The 16,027-nt window shown below is 40.7% G+C and overlaps 1 protein-coding gene across 3 annotated transcripts in view; it reads left to right on the top strand.

Moving 5' to 3' along the window:
* The window catches only part of LOC310715701 (axin-2-like), a 91,134-nt gene that overhangs the window by 13,489 nt on the left and 61,618 nt on the right, over positions 1-16,027 (top strand). The window contains exons 2-4 of one of the 3 annotated variants that reach the window (XM_083522329.1): positions 3,016-3,126; positions 5,565-5,675; positions 5,978-6,071. The gene's annotated coding sequence lies outside the window, so the exon portion shown is untranslated. Of the gene's footprint in view, positions 1-3,012; positions 3,127-5,564; positions 5,676-5,977; positions 6,072-16,027 lie in introns of all 3 variants that reach the window. The other 2 variants (XM_083522327.1, XM_083522328.1) reach the window with 2 other exon arrangements.

Raw genomic sequence — 16,027 nt, 5'->3', positions numbered from 1 at the left:
CGTCATTGGTGCCAATGGGAAGAAATATGACAAATTGCATTACCGTCATAAATCAATTTGATTTGTGAACTCAAACATGCCAAACTATCTAATAAGCACATTGTTAAAGAGGGTTATAAAACATTCAGCCACAGAACTTCTCTGTCTGACTAGCTTGCTAGCCAGCATTCTATTTTTGATGACTTATTAGCTGCAGCTACAACTTTCCTACATTTCAAAGTCAAATATTTTTTGTATATATAATATTTAGTAGCTTTTTACTAAACTACATTTTGCGAAATCAGTCGTTCCTTTTCATTTATGAGTGAGTAAAAAACTGAACTCATTAAGCAACAAGTATTTACTTAGCATGACCGTAAAGTTCAACAGCAAGCAGAACATTTTAAAAGGAATAAATGATGTACTCCTGACTTTAAATTGACACAAAAATCGTGGCCTTATTTGCACAATATTTTTTAAAATAGTTTAAAAAGAAGGTTTTGGGCTCATAATAATTTTGTAATAGATATCAATCGGTGTTTGACTTATTAATATCATTCTATTAATAGATCGGTGGGCTGTGAGTCTTTTCACAGAAACTGAGTTGCTTAAGAGTCTTGTGACAAAAATAATAATAGGAACATTATAGCCATAATAAATCATAGTACTTTGGATAATTAAGTACATTTGAAGGCAAATACTTTTGTACTTTTACTCAAGTGAAAGTTTAAATGGAGCACTTTTACTGGATTTATATTTTAGCTAGTGTAACTCTACTTTTACTCAAATACATAGTTTGTGTACTTCATCCACCACTAATTGAGGGTAATTATCACCTATGTGTTGAAGGTCAATTTAAAGGCTGTGGCTTGTATATTCCTATTAGTTTTTCCGATATAAAAAAATAATAATAAACAATGCACTTGTATAGATAATTTTCCACAAAGCAAACATCTTAAACCTGCATCCGACTTTGTCAAGCCTGTGTTTCTCATACTTTTCTGACAGCTAATCTATAAAAAAAAATCACCATTCTGTTGTAAGCAACTCCACAGTGCTTGTGACATAACCTGGCATCTACTAAAATCCCTGTGTGTCATGCGTGCACCGTGTTCTCTGTGAACTCGGTGCTGTTCCTGCGGTGGCCCCGGCGCCGTTTGAAACCGCTGCCTTAACAGCATTAGATTCTGCTCTATATGTCCTGTCTGGGTTCAAGGCTGACCGCAACTATGTGCTTTGAAAGGGTGTTTTCTCTCTTCAAGGTTCACAAGCAAAGTCCAGACCATGGTTATAGCTGTCTGTACAGAGCGGTCTGCTCCTATCTGCACACCAAATGACCAGTTAGGGCCTCCGGGAGGAAATCGCAAGCATTCCTCTATGATCGTAAGACGTATTTACATATGCTCTCTAAATAATTCTGTGGTATGCTGAGGCATCCAATGAAATTTGTTGTCCCTGCTGCTGTTGCTTCTACCCAAAAGTGCTTTCTATTATTTACGTCCTTTCAAACCCGACACGGGTCCGGTCACGAAAGGCTGGAACGATCATCAAAGAGCGGCATTGCAGCCCTTGGGAAGTTCAAAGCATAGCAGGGTCAAGAACAGGGGTCACACAGCACGAGTCCCTGCTGCTCGTCTGCATGTCTAACTACTGATTGACTTTCTAATGGGAAGGAGGTCACTCATGAAAAATGCTATTTATTAAAGATGATCACAGGCTCCTTTGTGTTTTCTTTATGCATTTGATTTTTTGCCCTTTATTTTAAACAGGCTTAACTATGAATCAATGCATAGACACTTGCTAAAGAACGCAGATTATAATTATCGTCTTTGTTCGGTTCAAACGCATCTGACGAGTTCAGATCAAATGCTTGACTCATGTTAGTGGTTAAGCACCTCTGCAACTATTCATTGCCTGGTTCTGTCATTCTGCCTACTGCTCACTATAAAACAGCCTGGTGTATGTTAACTTGTCAATGGTAATACTGTCATTTGGAAACTTGATGGAAATATATGGAGATGAAAAGGGCTGTGATAATGGAGGGTTTTACAGTAGACTCGGATGACTAGTAAAGCATTCGAGGGTATTTTTAATGCTTGTGCCACTTATTCCTGAATTACTTTAATGTTTAGATCAGTTTTAAAAAATCGGCAGTTCAAATTTGCACGTTTTTGTACAGATATTTCACAATTACACTATTTGTATCTTTTTCAGACTCATATGTATAATCCAAATGTAAGAAAACAGGGTTTGTTTTTTTTTTTTTTATATATGGGATCACTTATTTTCCTACCAGTTAACAACATTGTTGATGCTATTTGCCAAAATTTTCGCCTGTCATCCTATAGCTTAATTAATTATAGCTTAATATTAACAAGACAGTTACTAAGAATGAATGAATAAGCAATGTAAAGACTGTATTTGCTCCAAATATTGTATTTGTATTGTATCATGTTGTATATTGTATTCATAGTTGTAAAATTCAGCATGAAGTAGCAACACTAATACCTATCTGATGTAGCAGAAGTACCAACTCATTCGTTAGCGCCTATGCCAAATATAAGGACTGTATTTTTTTGACTATGACAAGGAGCTGTTGAGCGTACTGGTGTCCAACACATAAACAGGTCATGTTATGCATTGCCAGAATGTATGGACTAAGGTAAAATAACACCTTAGACAGAGTTTCATCAGACAGGCAGCACAGATTATCTTCCAAGATCTACCACTGTCTCCTGACCTTTAACCCCAGACAGCCTTTTTGGAACAGCCTGGATCCTAATATCAGAAGACCTTGTGACCTTTTGCCTTGACCACAGCAACCAGCATTATCCATTTCACATTCAACAAATCATAAGGTACATGAAAGCTGAGCCGGACAATAAAACACCTAAGAGGAGATGCATGAGGGGGTATTCAAAAGGATTACCTAGAGATTTGTTCAAATGGTGCAGTTTAATTAATGGGAGCGGTCACTGCTCTCCAAATGCATTAGCTTTTAGAAGTAATGTTTTTGTTTTCTTGTTCCTTAAGCAGATTATGGAGAATTCCAGAGGGGTCTGGAAAGCTAGAAAGAAGCCATGAAGAGAAGAGCCTTGGGAAAGAGTAAAGGATGGCATGATCCATGAAACCCTCCTGAATCTGAAGGTACTGGGATTTTTTTTTTTTAAGTGTTACACCTTTAGATTTTTTTAAGGCTTTAGTTTGTGGATGGTCCCACATACATTTGCACTTTTTAAAAATCACCATTTCTATCCCTTTTATCAATAGACAGATTCTTTTTCCTTTTGTTTTCTCTACATCCTGGTTACTGTAAAGTTACAATATGTTAAAGCAATGTATACCGTAAAAATGGCTATACATATAAAAATAATATGTATATCTTCTTCTTCTTCCTCTTTCGGCTGCTCCCATTAGGGGTCGCCACAGCAAATCATCCGTCTCTATACTACTCTGTCCTCTACATCTGCCTCTTTCAAACCAACTATCTGCATGTCTTCCATCACCACATCCATAAACCTCCTCCTTGGTCTTCCTCTTTTCCTCCATTCTGGTAGCTCCATCCTCAGCATTCTCCTACTGAAATACCCCATGTCCCTCCTCTGCACATGTCCAAACGATCTCAATCTCGCCTCCTTCACCTTGTCCCCAAAACATCCTACATGCTCTGTCCCTCTAATAAACTAATTTCTAATCCTGTCTATCCTCGTCACTCCCAACGAAAACTTTAACAGCTTCAGCTCTGCTACCTCCAGCTTCAGCTCCTATCTTATAGTCAATGCTACTGTCTTTAATCCATACATTACATTATTTTGCACTGTTGACCCCAGGTACCTAAACTCATCCACCTTCTCCACCTCTTTTCCCTGCAAAAGCACCACTCCACTGCCCTCCCTCTCATTCACACACATGTACTCTGTCTTACTCCTACCGACTTTCATTCCCCTTTCTCTCCAGCGCATATCTCCACCTCTCCAGGCTCTTCTTAACCTGCTCCCTACTCCACAAATCACAACTCACAATATCATCTGCAAACATCATAGTCCTTTGCTTTTGCCACATCTCTCTTTACCTGCTGCCACATCACCTTGTACTCCTGCCTACTTTTCTCATCTCTCTGCCGATCCCAATTCTGTTTCACCAAACTCTTTCTCCTTATGCTTTCCTGCACCTCCTTATTCCACATTGTCTCTTTGTTTTCCTTTCTCTTTCCAGATGTCACACCAAGTACCTTTCTAGCTGACTCCCTTATCACTTCCGCACTAGTTGCTCAATCATCCAGCACCTCATCACCACCACCACCGAGCCCCTGTCTGACCTCTTCCCTGAATCTCACACTACAGTCTTCCTCCTTCAGTTTCCACCATCTTATTCTTCTTTCAGTCTTCACTCTCCTCCTCATGTTCTTCACCTCTAAAACCATCCTACAGACCACCATCTGATGCTGTCTAGCTACACTGTCCCCTGCCAACACCTTAGAGTCTCCAATCTACTTCAGGTTGCATCTCCTACATAGAACATAGTCCACCTGTGTGCACCTTCCTCCACTCTTATATGTCACCCTATGTCAAGTCAAGTCAAGTTTATTTGTATAGCGCTTTTCACAACAGACATTGTCTCAAAGCAGCTTTACAGAAAACAACAGTGAAGGTGAATGGTGTGCGTTTGTCCCCGATGAGCAAGCCGTGGCGACAGTGGCAAGGAAAAACTCCCTTAGATGATATGAGGAAGAAACCTTGAGAGGAACCAGACTCAAAGGGGAACCCATCCTCATATGGGTGACATCAAGAGTTTGATCATAAATCTTTCAACAATACAGAACAATTTGTGATCATCATAGATCCAGCATCAGCTTCTCCATGCCAGGGCCTTTAAACACTCGGCATCTACTTCTCCATGATCATCCATAGGTCCATAATCTTCACGAGGTGGGACGTGACTGGAGCTGGCCAAACCTCAGGATGCCTCGGGATGGGGAGAGAAAGAGAAGCAGTGGAGAGGAATTAGCGTAGCTGCTGTTCATGATATTAACAGCACAAGTTGATAATGTGCATGTGATCATATATTCTGGAGCACAAGGTTGTGATGTGATGTGTGTGATGTGTGTTATGTGTAGGCTTTGCTAAAAAGATATGTTTTTAATCTACACTTAAACTGGGAGAGTGTATCTGAACCCCGAACACTGTCAGGAAGACTATTCCAGAGTTTAGGAGCTAAATGTGAAAATCCTCATTCTTCTTGAAATACTTATTTACCAGTGCCATTTCCATCCTTTTAGCAAAATCTATCACCATCTGCCCTTGCACATTCTTTTAATTAAGGCCATACCTACCCATCACCTCCTCATCACCTCTGTTCCCTTCACCAACATGCTTACTGAAGTCTGCTCCATTCATCATCACTAATCCAACTTCCAGCTACACTTTCATCACTAACTCTCTTTACCTCCATTACACTCTTACTGTACTCTTCTACCCTTCTTTGCTCCATAATATCAGCTAACTCTCTCCCTTTACCAGTCATAATGCCAACATTTCAAGTATCAACTCTAACCTCCACTTCTCCTTTCCCTGCTGTCTCTGTAGTCATCTTCTCCTTCTCCTCCTTTGCCAACAGTAGTTCAATTTCCACTGGTACCCTGTTGGCTAACAATACCTGTGGTAACCCCGCCCTGACCAATGTGGTATAAAATTCAGGTTTGTGATCTGCATATTTAATTTGGCACATGTTTTACACTGGATGCCTTTCCTATCGCAACCCTTCCCATTTATCCAGGCTTGGGACCGGCACTAAGAGTGCACTGGCTTGTGCAACCCTAATGGCTGGGTTATAAAAATAATATGTATATGTACAGTATAAATTATTGGATATTAGTGCTTACATTATCATTTGCACTGATCTTTAGATCTAAACGATTCTCTTTTTCCTGTAAATTAAACATCTGAGGCAGAATGCCAAAGCAGAAATCCAACCATCAACATGTGTCTTCTCCATACAGCAATAAGAGTCTGAGAGCAGAGCCAAAGTTAAGCAAGAAGAATGGCTTGGCTGTCCAGAATGTCTTTTCCCTCAGAGGAATTGTTTACCTAAAGGTACTAGTATTTCCGAGCTGAGATACTTATGTAAATTTGTACTTTGTCTTTAGGATTAGATCAAATCTGGTGATATTGCTGGCTAGATAAAGATAAACTTTGGTTTGGCGAGTTTGCCGGGATGCTGTGTGTGGTCTAGACAAGGAACATGAGGATCTAGGAGTAGGGTTATGTTTCATGTCATCTTATGGTGTTTGAGGAGACAGATAAAACTGTGTAAATAAAAGATTTGTATGGTTGCATAAATGTTTACAATTGGGATGAATAATCTATCTATCTATCTATCTATCTATCTATCTATCTATCTGTCTGTCTGTCTGTCTGTCTGTCTGTCTGTCTGTCTGTCTGTCTGTCTGTCTGTCTGTCTGTCTGTCTGTCTGTCTGTCTGTCTAAATACTTATTTGTGAAGATTTACATATTTCAATCAATAAAACAGCCTCTGTATTTATGATCCAAAACTGTGCTGAATTGGGCCAAATTTTGGGAGGTGATGCTGAAGGATATATGGTCTGATCAAATTACTACCAGTGCAATAGTTGTAATCTCTCCAACGGTCACTCCAAATGTAGGAGGTGTAATCTGAGCCTGTCACTCCACTTATAGGAGGTGTAGTATGATCCTTTTACTGCCAGTGTAGAAGGAGTGGTCTGATCCTCTCACTCCCACAGTAGGAGATGTGGTCTGATCCTTTCACTCCTTCTAAAGGAGGTGTGGTCTTATACTATCACACTGAAAATGTAGGAGATGAGGTTTGGAGATGACTGCCGGTCACCCACAGTGTAGGAGGTGTGGCCTCTCTACTTGTCAGTCACAATGTAGGAGCTGTGTTCTGAACCTGTCACTATATATATATATATATATAACATTTTGGGTTTTTTTTAATTATTGGAAACTTGATATACTGTAGTCTCAGAAAAATGCCTTCATTTGCTTGTGTGTGAAGTTGAACATCTGCATTTAAAAAGATGAGTTTATGATAAATAAGGACAGGTTATTCTATAATCCTGTGCACCAGGCTTGCAGCATGATAACTCTAAGTTTGTAAGCTTATATATTCAGGAGCATGACACTTTTCAATCCATGCAACTAAATTTGGAGGAAGACATTTGTAGACTGAGTGGCTAAATATAAATATGGGTGCACTGGAAATTCCCGAGATGTTTACTAGGATGCTCAGTGCAGCACGAGCATTTCGAGCAGTATTTCTGCTTTCTCTGCAGAATGACATGTTTACTTTCCTTGAATTAAGAAAGGAAATCTCTCTCTCTCTCTCTCGCTCATTGTTGCTGTCCCAATCCCTTCAAATAAACTCATTTAATGAAAATACATTCCTGGGTTTCATGGACTTAGTGGATTTTCTCCTTCTGGCTGATGGAGGATTTGGAACAAGTGCTGAAGCCTGTAGAACTGCTGACACAGGCATTGAGACTGTGTAAGGGGGGTGTTGGGTGGGGGGATCGGTTGGTTGAAACTGTAGCGCTCTTCATGGCATCTTACCATAAAGGTGCGGTGCTGTTGGAGAATGGTAGGGAAAAAAAGTGTTACACTATAAAGTAAAAAAAGACAAATTAACCTAATATGGAGTCATTTGGAAATTCTTACTCGCACTTGATTAAAATGGGCCTGTGTGTTTTGTATATTTCTAAGACTGTATTCTAGTTGCATGGTGAGAGAATAAAGAGTAGGGAAAGGTATAGAGGAGACTTTAGTTGGGTTGGTAAGGGTTGATTGTCTTGTATACTAAAAGTAAATCATTTTAATTTACTTCAGGAATCATGTTTAATTTCAGACATACAATGCCCATAATCCACACTGTTTAAAAGTAATACTCTCAGTTTATTTCATGAATATTGGAGAAATATTTTGCTCAGGTAGCTACACTGTGGCAACGATGTGGACACCTGACCACTAGATTTGTATAAACTTTCTTTCGGCTTCTCCCATTAGGGGTCGCCACAGCGGACCATCCGCATGTTTGATTTGGCACATGGTTTTTTTATTACGCTGGATGCCCTTCCTAACGCAACCCTCCCCATTTATCAGGGCTTGGGACCGGCAATAATGGCTGGGGTTGGTTCCCTGGCCGGTGAGAGCGCCGCATCCTAACCACTGACCACTAGATTTGTATGTTATTTGTAAACATCATATTTTATATTCAGTTTCCTATTTCCTTTCATAATAACCTCAAATCTTCTGGGAAGATGTTTCACTTGATTTCAGACTGCGCTCATGAAGATTTGTGCTCATTTAGCCACAAAGGTGTTAGTAAAGTCATGTACTGATGTAGGTGAGGAGGCCTTGGGTGCAGTCAGTGTTCCAATTTAGCCCAAATGTGTTCACTAGGGTTGAGGTCAGAGCTCTATAGCAGACTACTCAAGATCTTCTACTTGAAGACCATGCAAAGCATATCTTAATGGAGATGGCTTTGTGCACAAGGCTATTGTCTTGATGGAACAGGTATAACTCTCCTAGTTCAAGTGAATGGAAAATTTTATTCTCCCACATCCAAAGAAATCCAATACAATTTTGAAAGAAAAAAAACACATGGCTGAAGAAATCAGGTGTCTATATGTTAGTTCTATCAAATGCAAATGGCATATATCTAGCTGAGCTTCTAAATAGAAGAATTGGATAGAGGGCAGATAGGTATCATGTGTGAACAAGGGCTCTATACAAAGGATGACATTTTAATAGAGGACAAGCTTCTAGCAAAAGATGGAACTGGAGCTTTCAGGATATATTTGGTACATGTGTGTGTGTGAGCAGTTTTCTGCCTCTTGATGACCAAATGCCAAAAGGTATTATTTTGGTCCATAAGATTATGGTTAGAATTAGATTTAGGTGTGACATAGCATCAATCATAAATTTCGTCCTTACAAGGTCCTCCTAATGTCCTCATGATGACGATAAGACCAATGTGAATGCACATAACTGCCTGAGTCAGCCTAATCAACCTCAGGGAATTTTTTTGCTCATCTTTCCTTCTATAAAAAATTATCCTAAATCTCCATTAAGCTACACTTAAGCTACACTTCCACACATTTTTTTCATTAGAAGACATTTTCTTCTTGCACAGTATTAAAGGGTCTAAGCTGACCACAGATGAGTGGATGAGCAGATCCTCTTGTTCCGAGGCTCTGTAAGCATGACTGACCATGGACATCCACACGCTGGTGTGATCTTTATGTCCGTGTGTGTCCTTCTCACGCTCCTGTACACAATGCTAACACAGCTGTGGGCTTTTTGAGAACAGTTGAAGGCGAGCACTCACACATCAGTGACTGCTGGCTTCCCCTTTCTTGTTCTCCTTCTTCGTGTTGGTGGGTTTTTGTTGTGGTTGGAAATAAAAAACTTTAAAACCAGTTCACTCCAAACTTTTTCCTCTCTTGAAATGTGTCTTTTATTCATTACTTTTTATTAATCCTTTAAGTCTGTTTTCAAATTCATTCCTCACGATTTTCAACTTTGAGACACATATCATGACAAAAACATTAGTCATAAAACATAGAAACAACATTTGATTGGAACCAGGTGGCAATTTTATAAAATTTACATGGACTCGAAAGTGAATTTAAATATGTTAAACCAGCATAAGTGACAATCAACGACAACTACATTGTTGTCCACATTTATTTTGCCTCTATGGCAGACGCCTTATCCAGAGCGACTTACATTGGTCTCATTCGTACAACCGAGTAGCTATGGCTCTGAGGGCAATGTTTAGGGGTCCAGGGGGGGCAGCTTGGTGTGGCTGGGATTTGAACTCCTGACTTTCACATTCTAAGGCCAATACCATAAGGCAAAAGCTTTAACCACTAAGCTACCACCTCCTCATTCGTGGTCTAGATTAGCATTGAATTAGCAAAAACACAAAATGTGGTTTTATCACTGTCCATGCTAATAACAATGAGGACAGTACATGATCCAAATCATGTACATAATAATTTATCATTTGTGAAACACGGTTTTACCTTTGCAGTGTCGCAAAATGACCAAAAAACCAACAAAAAAAACTGATTGTCAACAGCCTTCAGAGAATTCATATAATGCTACTTCCTGTTTGAACATGTGACTTGTGGAAGGTGCCAGACACTTGTGCACATCACAAAAGCAATATTGCTTTGAACAAATTGCGAATGCTTTGGTACATTGATTGTACATGCTGATTGTGTACAATTATCGGCTGTTTCCCACATTATCAGTTGTTTCTGTCATGATGCTCAAAATATATTATCCTGGTTCTCACCTGAATGGTCTTAACCCCCAAAACATCTCAGCATCAGTTCATTGTGTAGGTCTTTAAATACAAAATGGTTAAACCAGTTGTCATCATCTGTCAAGTTTAAATTTATATAAAACATTTTTTTTGTAAATGTGTCTTGAAGTAATTTATATCAGGAAATACTGAAAGCGTGCACTGTCACGTTAACAACATGACGATCTTTGTCATGTCATTCTGATGATAATGATATGTTTATTGACACAAATACATACTTTTGAGAGATGACTTAAGGCTTTTGAGAAAATTGCAGGCTTTTGCAAGTAATCCAATGTGTTGTACTAATTGTTTTGAGAAAACTGGTTTGCAAATATTAAGGATGATTCGAGAAATGCTACGAAACAGTAACTGAGAAAAACTGTATTTGGAAACAAATGACACGGCATCATGCAGCTGCACATATTCAACACATACTTTCTCTCTCTCGATCTCCCTCCACCCTGTGTGTAGGTATGGATGTGGACCACCCCAGGGTAAAAAAAACCCGAATCGCCCAGGGTCGTGTGGTGTATAAGAGTGTGTTCCATGAGGCCACGGTTTGCCTCGCTGGTTTTTATGGTCATGAGGGCCCCACGCCAAGACCTTTTCTCTTCTCAACAAACACGGCAATCTGTGCGCCAGATGAGTGAGGCTTTAGAGGCTCCTCTTGCATTCTTTTTTTTCTCGTTTCCCAGCGTTCCCGTCTTTCCGCCATCATCCATCATGCCGATCTGAGGGACCCTGGCCTTGTTTTCTTGCTGTCACACTGCTCTGTGTGTTATTTACAGCTCGACACATCAGGCCTGAGCTTGCATGCAGCATGAGTGACACAGACGCACACACACACACATATATACAGACACCTCATGCCATTTGTTATCACCATGGAAACCCCATGTGCACAAGGCACCAAGGATATTTTTAAGCTTTCAAAAGCTAAGGTGGAGAAACAGCATGTGGAGAGACAGGGAAGGAACAGAGAGAGGAGAATTCTGAAGGGGAGAGAGAGAGAGAGAGAGAGAGAGAGAGAGAGAGAGAGAGAGAGAGAGAGAGAGAGAGAGAGAGAGAGAGAGAGAGAGAGAGAGAGAGAGAGAGAGAGAGAGAGAGAGAGAGAGAGAGAGAGAGCAAAAAAGAGAGAGGGAGAGAGAAAGAGAAAGCTAAGTGCAAACAGATGGACATGATATATCCTTTGCTGGCTGCTTCTGGGAACCACCTGTCCGCTGCTGCTTTATCCGCTGGGAAGGATCGAGGCGGAGCACTTATCAGGTGTGACCTGCTCCAGATCAGCAGATCAGAAAAGCTCTGAGAGAGAGAGAGAGAGAGAGAGAGAGAGAGAGAGAGAGAGAGAGAGAGAGAGAGAGAGAGACAGGAAGTGACCTTGTTAAAGCTAAGGCCAAATATCTCAGCATCTCTCTCACTCTCTCTCTCTCTCACACACACACACACACACACACACACACACACACACACACACACACTTCCTCATTCTCTCTCATTCCCCCTTTCATTTCTTTTTCTCTGTATCTGTGTCTCTCATACACACACCTTTTCACTCTGTCTGTCCATCTCCCAGTCTCCATGTCTTTCTTTCTCTCTCTCTGTATCTCTCTCTCTCTCTCTCTCTCTCTCTCTCTCTCTCTCATATACACACACACACACACACACACACCAGCTCACTCTCTCATTCCCTATTTCTCTCTGTTTGTCTCTCTCTCACACACACACACACACACACACACACGTTTTTTTCTCTGTCCCTCTCTCAGTCTCCACATCTTTTTCTCTGTCTGTCTGTTACTATCTCTTTCTCTCTCACACACACACACACACACACACACACACACACACACACACACACACACACACACACACACACACACACCTTTACTATCTCTCTCTCATTCCCCATTTCTTTCTCTCTGTTTCCCTCTCTCCCTCGCTCTCTCTCTCTCTCTCGCTCTCTCTTACATACACTTCCTCTCTCTCTTCCTCGCTTGTTCCCCATTTTTCTCTCTCTCTCTCTCTCTCTCTCTCTCTCTCTCTCTCTCTCTCTCTCTCTCTCTCTCTCCCTTTCACTCTCTACCACAGTTTACCATGTTTTTTATATGGTATGAATATATTCCATAGCCACCAAGGTGACACACATTCCTCTAACCCACATACTGTCTTATTAATTTCACCTCTATCGGTTGAAGGATGCCTGCTCTATCCAAAAGAAAGAGCAGAAGAGCAGACGCAATTCACTGAATGCCAGGGCAGGAAGCCCACACTTTAAACTCGATTTAATTTGCAAATCACATCAAACCTCATACAAAATGCGCTGATAAAAAGCAGACTGGAATCAAAAGCGAGTAATTTTGTGGTTTTAAGTAAAAAAAAGAAGCAGAAGTATATGACAACATCTGTAATATTCAGTCTTCCAGCAAGCACTATGTAATACTAATAGAACAAAAAATAATCATTATAGTTAGCCATTTTAAATATCTGTTTAAGTATGATGGTACTAAGGCCATAAAAAAATGATCTTTTCAGTTTTCGGTAGATGAAAATAGAAAAATAAATGTAAACAGATTTGAAAGGGCCAGTGGATTCACAAAACATAAGATGGTGAAGATGTAAGCCAAATACGTAGTGGGCGGATGTTTCTTATTTTAGACACATAATTCCCTTGCATATACAATACACACCAAATGACATTATGCTAGACCATTTACATCGCCTGAGACACATGACCGCTGGTGGTGATTAAGAACCTATTACAGTTTTTCTCAGATGCTTTGGAGCATTTTTTTGAATCATCCTTAATATTTGCAAACCAGTAAGTGCCTTCTAAAAACAATCTATACAAACAGCACAAAACATTGGATTTCTTGCAAAAGCCTGTACTTTTCTCAAAATCCTGAATTCATCTCTTAAACTTTTACTGTACAATATGAGTGTCTGTTTGTTTCTTCGTAGTTCATCCATTTTCAGAAAGTGTTTTGCTCTGTTGTCAAATGAATGTTCAAAAGATTCAGCTTTTAGAGAAATAGTTGATTATTGGTTGATATAATGCTGTACACTCACCTTCATTAGTAAAATTCAAGATTTATCTGCGCAATTCATCAATCTTAAAAACGTTCTCTCGGCTTCTCCCGTTAGGGGGCGCCACAGCGGATCATCTGCATGTTTGATTTGCCACGTGTTTTTATGCTGGATGCCCTTCCTAACGCAACCCTCCCCATTTATCCGGGCTTGGGACCGGCACTAAGAGCGGCTGGGGTTGGTTCCTTGACCGGGGATCGAACTCGGGCTGCAGCGGTGAGAGCGCCGCATCCTAACCACTAGACCACCAGGGACCCTTTCATCAATTCAATAAACATTTCCCAAAAAAAAGTTTAATAGAAATTTAAGCTTAACAGATTTTGACAACTGGTTTAACCATTTTGCATTCAATGACTTATTCAATGAACTGATGCCGAGATGTTTTAGGGGTTAAATTCAGGTGAAACCAGTATAATATATTTTGATCAACATGACAAACAACTAATAATGTAGGAAACAGTAGACGGTTGTACACAATTTATTAAATAATGAACTGAAGCATTCGCAATTTAATCAAAGCAATGAGAAATTTTTTAATGATGTTCCAAAGTGACTAAATCACATGAAGGTTTTGAGAATTTCATTTCTGATCCGAGAAACGTTTGGGCCCTTGAGCAAGGCCCTTAAACCTCTATGCTCCGGGGGTCCCTTACGAGGGAAATATCAAGGTCCGTGACGTCGAAGTGACGGGGGGCCGCCTTCCCGTGGGCTCACCACCTGCAGGAGGGACCGTAAGGGACGGTGCTGTGAGGATTGGGCAGCAGTCGAAGGCGGGGGCCTGCTTAGACTGCTGCCCCCGCGACCCGAATTACGGATAAGCGGGAGAAAATGAATGAATGAATGAATCCGAGAAACGCTCCAATGCAACTGAGAAAAACTGTGAAAACAAGGGGGAAATATTTGTTGATACATTATTCAATATCTCAGGGTTTTTCAGGTGGTCTAGTGGTTAAGATGCAGCGCTCTCACTGCTGCGACCCGGGTTCGATCCCCGGTCAGGGAACCATCCCCAGCCACTCTCAGTGCCGGTCCCAAGCCCGGATAAATTGGGGAGGGTTGCGTTAGGAAGGGCATCCAGCGTAAAAACATGTGCCAAATCAAACGTGCGGAGGATCCGCTGTGGCGACCCCTAACGGGAGAAGCCGAAAGAACGTTTTTTTCAGGTCACCACAAATTTGGACAACTTCACTAGTGTGACTGTTTGAATTCGTGTTGCTCTGAATGCCTGTCACAATAATAATGTAGGTTTCGAAGCAAAAACTAGAAAAGCACATAGGAAATCAGAGGAAAGAGAGAGCACATAGGAAATCAGAGGAAAGAGAGAGAGAGAAAGAGACAGAGGGGTAAATGAGGAAAAATACAAATCAAAGTGAACAAGCAAGATGAAAAGAACACAGGAGGTATGGAAAGCGAGAGATTAAAAGCGACAGGAAGGAGATACAGCCTGAAAGAAAGGAAGCCTGAAAAAAAAATGGGAAAGATGTGACTGACAGTGCGAGGAAGTCGGTGTAGGAGGTAAAGAGCGTTCGGAATGAACGTGCTACGCTACAGTCTAAAGCGGAGGATGGAGAGAAGCGAACAAATATCCTCCTTTCTCTTTCATCTCGACCAAATCTCCCTGCCTTTCATGTAGGCTTCATGGCCTTATCCTCTTACCAAAGCTTTTTGTGTGTGTGTGTGTGTGTGTGTGTGTGTGTGTGTGTGTGTGTGTGTGTGTGTGTGTGTGTGTGAGAAAGTGTGAGAGAGAGAGAGACAGAGAGAGAGAGAGAGAGAGAGAGAGAGAGAGAGAGAGAGAGAGAGAGAGAGAGAGAGAGTTTTTAAGCATTTGTGATGTCACTTCCTGTTGATTGACGGCTTCTACGGCGGTTTGGTTAAAACTTCAAAGTCACACATTGTTCTTTAGTTGAAAAACAAGTTCAAGGAGTCTATTGTGTCTTAGTCATAATTTATACTTCAGTTTTAACTCTGCCAGGCTGCCAGGCTGGACCACAGCAGTCACCAGAGGTGGCAAAAGTACACGCATCCTTCACACAGTACAGATACTCGTGTTTTAAAAGACTCTGGTTCAAGGTGACGTACTGACTACACTGTTTTAATCAAGTTAAAGTAAAGAAATTTGTGCTTTGACGTGTATGTACGTGTAAAAAGCTTATTTAGCTATTACTACTGCCTGTTTCAGTGTCATGCTGGTAACTCACAGCATATTAATTTAAGGCTGTCAATCGATTATAATATTTAATCGTGATTAATCACAACTTAATAGCACAGTTTTATCTGTTCTAAATTTACCATAAATTAATAAGTTACAAGTTTACTCTATAATACTGTTTCCCGGGTTCGATCCCCGGTCAGGGACCCAAGCCCCCAGCCATTAGGGTTGCACAAGCCTTAGTTCTGGTCCCAAGCCGGGATAAATGGGGAGGGTTGCATTAGGAAGGGCATCCAGCGTAAAAACATGTGCCAAATCAAACATGCGGATGATCCACTGTGGCGACCCCTAACGGGAGAAGCCGAAAGAAAGTTTTACTCTATAATACTTTTTAGTTTCCACACGGACGGTTAATGAGGTGATACCGGAGAAACTCTTCTAACTTTCATACGGATTGCATTACAG

This window comes from Silurus aristotelis (assembly GCF_946808225.1).
Source record: "Silurus aristotelis genome assembly, chromosome: 2".
Classification (NCBI taxonomy): Eukaryota; Metazoa; Chordata; class Actinopteri; order Siluriformes; family Siluridae; genus Silurus; species Silurus aristotelis.
This window is presented reverse-complemented; position numbering and strand designations above follow the sequence as displayed.